A 4,115-nucleotide genomic window follows, 5' to 3' on the forward strand; every position below is an offset into this window, starting at 1 on the left:
TGATCTAACTCATTTAAGGTGACATGTACATACTCCAGTATTCCGAGGCAAGTTCACACACGCCTCGAGGCTACAGGACGGAAAAATACACTGTTACGAATCCCTTTGGCCCTGCAGTCTTGGGGGGGGGGGGGGGGAACGAGACCCGTAACATAACTCATGCAAATTATAATAGTGAAAAGGAACAGTGAGAACAAAAACCACAGACAACTTAAATCTACCGTCAAACACTATAGGTTTATTGTTTAAACACACAGTAATGGGGTGTGGGGAAAAAGGGGCTGAGCTGGACCCAAGGAAAGAAACAAATATCCAAAAACACCCCTAAGCTAGACTAGCCTGCTTCAATAACAGCTAGCTAACTAACCAATAAAATACAGCAGGTGGTCTGCCCAGTTCTAACTCGTTCTTAGACAAAGTATTCCTACGGGTTATGTATGCCCATGGGCGACTTGTCTTGGTACCCCCTTTTCCCACCATCAAACAAACAGTCAACACTTTAACAAAACCATACTCAGGTGCCGGACAAATGTGACATGTATGGGCAAAAACAAAAGCGTGATCTGCATACAAGGAGAGAGATTGAATGACTGCTAGATTGAGCTTCTGACTGGGTTTTTAAACCAAGGGAAAGGGGCTGTGATAGGCTAATGGAAAAGGTGCAGGTGTCTTCTGATTGGGGAAGGATGATTGCCACCTGTGAGGGGAGAAGGAGAGAAAAGAAATACACACACACAGGATACACACTCAGGATACCAGTATCCGTAACATACACCAATATCAAATAGCCTTGAAAAAAACAAAGTGATGTCTTAATGATTCAGAGTGACTTGCAAAGACTCGTCATGATAATTTCCTGTAGATTTATTGACAAGGAGTTTATGCCCTCACTGTTGTGACATCAGTTTGCGGAATATGGAGCATGACATAAGGGGATTCACTTTGTTTAGGAGTACCTTCACCCTTCGTTCCTGGAACACCTGCCAGGTGATATATAGACTCACTCTGAACCTGAGTGCTGCATTCTGCTCTCGGCCTGGCCCCATGATCCTTTATGACAGCATAGATGTGGTCGTCTGCAATGTTCTTGCCTTCCACTTCAGGCCTTACTGTTCTTCTTTTTGAGGAATATCTCCAGATGAAGATGCTCATTAACAGAAACACCCCAAAACCAGAAACGACACCAACCAACACTTGCTTAGTATTATTGTGTCTAGTGTTTGGTCTTCTCTCTCCAGAACAGTTGGTTATAGGGACACTCTTGCCATTGTCTGATGTCACTCTTAGATATACTGTTGGTTGCATATTGCAGAAGTAGGTCCCAGAGTCTGAGGCTTTCAAACTCACTATAACCAATGACTTGTCTGTTATTGAGCCATAATGTTTGCCTGGATCAGAAATGTGTTTTCTGTCATCAACTCCATCTTGAATAGTGACAATGTCTACTGTCTTACAATCTATTTCTCTGCTCCATGTTACGCAACTTCCCACAGGGTGATTACAGCTCAAGGTTACTGTTTGTTTCTCAGGCATTGTCTTTTGGAGTATCTCTGTCATAAGAAACATCAATAAAAGGTTAGGATCCACACCTCAAGATGCTATATTTTTTTTTACCCTGGATCTAACCGTATAGTAGTCCATTCTTTCAGATACAGTGGGGGAAAAAAGTATTTAGTCAGCCACCAATTGTGCAAGTTCTCCCACTTAAAAAGATGAGAGAGGCCTGTAATTTTCATCAAAGGTACACTTCAACGATGACAGACAAAATGAGAGAAAAAAATCCAGAAAATCACATTGTAGGATTTTATGAATTTATTTGCAAATTATGGTGGAAAATAAGTATTTGGTCAATAACAAAAGTCTATCTCAATACTTTGTTTTATACCCTTTGTTGGCAATGACACAGGTCAAATGTTTTCTGTAAGTCTTCACAAGGTTTTCACACACTGTTGCTGGTATTTTGGCCCATTCCGCCATGCAGATCTCCTCTAGAGCAGTGATGTTTTGGGGCTGTCGCTGGGCAACACTGACTTTCAACTCCCTCCAAAGATTTTCTATGGGGTTGAGATCTGGAGACTGGCTAGGCCACTCCAGGACCTTGAAATGCTTCTTACGAAGCCACTCCTTTGTTGCCTGGGCGGTGTGTTTGGGATCATTGTCATGCTGAAAGACCCAGCCATGTTTCATCTTCAATGCCCTTGCTGATGGAAGGAGGTTTTCACTCAAAATCTCAGGATACATGGCCCCACTCATTCTTTCCTTTACACGGATCAGTCGTCCTGGTCCCTTTGCAGAAAAACAGCCACAAAGCATGATGTTTCCACCCCCATGCTTCACAGTAGGTATGGTGTTCTTTGGATGCAACTCAGCATTCTTTGTCCTCCAAACACGACGAGTTGAGTTTTTACCAAAAAGTTCTATTTTGGTTTCATCTGACCATATGACATTCTCCCAATCCTCCTCTGGATCATCCAAATGCTCTCTAGCAAACTTCAGACGGGCCTGGACATGTACTGGCTTAAGCAGGGGGACACGTCTGGCACTGCAGGATTTGAGTCCCTGGCGGCGTAGTGTGTTACTGATGGTAGGCTTTGTTACTTTGGTCCCAGCTCTCTGCAGGTCATTCACTAGGTCCCCCCCGTGTGGTTCTGGGATTTTTGCTCACCGTTCTTGTGATAATTTTGACCCCTCGGGGTGAGATCTTTCGTGGAGCCCCAGATCGAGGGAGATTATCAGTGGTCTTGTATGTCTTCCATTTCCTAATAATTGCTCCCACAGTTGATTTCTTCAAACCAAGCTGCTTACCTATTGCAGATTCAGTCTTCCCAGCCTGGTGCAGGTCTACAATTTTGTTTCTGGTGTCCTTTGACAGCTCTTTGGTCTTGGCCATAGTGGAGTTTAGAGTGTGACTGTTTGAGGTTGTGGACAAGTGTCTTTTATACTGATAACAAGTTCAAACAGGTGCCATTAATACAGGTAACGAGTGGAGGACAGAGGAGCCTCTTAAATAATTAGTTACAGGTCTGTGAGACCCAGAAATCTTGCTTGTTTGTAGGTGACCAAATACTTATTTTCCACCATAATTTGCAAATAAATTCATTAAAAATCCTACAATGTGATTTTCAGGATTTTTTTTCTCATTTTGTCTGTCATAGCTGACGTGTACCTATGATGAAAATTACAGGATTCTCTCATCTTTTTAAGTGGGAGAACTTACACAATTGGTGGCTGACTAAATACTTTTTTCCCCCACTGTAATTGAGTAGGAAAATATGAATGTTGCTGCCTATGATGGACAATGAAATCATAAGCAAGACTGAGCTTCGATCAGACTAGACTGAGGTTAAAATAGACTGAATAGTTGTGTACAGTTTTTCCCATTAGCCAACAAAGCTCATGATATTACCACAGGTGCACACCTTGTCCAGGTCTTCAAACAACCAATACAATGATTTGGACACATTTTAAAATGTACTTACCAGAGCAGGTATTGCAGATATACCCAAAGATTAGAAAGTTAAGATAAATGAACATCTTTGCTCTGTAAATTGTCTGGCTGACTGGGAACTAAGGTCAGACCTCAGTCACATTTTCATTTATATGAGGAACTTCTGACTATTACTGAAGTGTGGGCGTGTGCATGTGTTTGTACATACACACTTATTTTTATAAAATTCATACATACTGTATATAATATGGTCCATCATTCAACATACTGTAATAGAGATACAATCATTGTATTTTAACGCATTTTAATGGTTATTTCTCAAGATTGACCACTGCATATTTTCCATGATAAGTACATATGTTACATTATTAAATATTTATTTACACAAGAAAAATACAAAATTATGATAATTAAAAGACAAAATAAATGCACAAGTGTAGGAGACATAAAAAACACGAGGCTTGTAAAGCACCTCCCCCTTTCAAATCTAAATGTAAAAAAAAAAGACAAAACATACTTTATTTATCCATTATAAAAATCAAGTTTACATTTAGTACAGGATATGAGAACAATGTAATGATAAAATAACATGACATTTTGTCAGTGACCACAAGTTCAGATGTGTGAATCCAGCTATGAAATAAAGAGCCCACTGTCCAAAATAAAA

At 40.5% G+C, this 4,115-nt stretch overlaps 1 long non-coding RNA gene across 1 annotated transcript; it reads right to left on the reverse strand.

The window, feature by feature from the left end:
• Positions 1–218: 218 nt before the first annotated feature.
• LOC123725476 (uncharacterized) lies at positions 219–3,595 on the reverse strand. Its single transcript, XR_006757979.1, has 2 exons — positions 3,480–3,595; positions 219–1,550 (listed from the first exon to the last, which is right to left on the reverse strand). It is a non-coding gene; the product is annotated as an uncharacterized lncRNA (long non-coding RNA).
• Between the last annotated feature and the right edge of the window lie 520 nt (positions 3,596–4,115).

Source organism: Salmo salar, chromosome ssa12 (genome assembly GCF_905237065.1).
Source record: "Salmo salar chromosome ssa12, Ssal_v3.1, whole genome shotgun sequence".
In the NCBI taxonomy this organism is placed as follows: domain Eukaryota; kingdom Metazoa; phylum Chordata; class Actinopteri; order Salmoniformes; family Salmonidae; genus Salmo; species Salmo salar.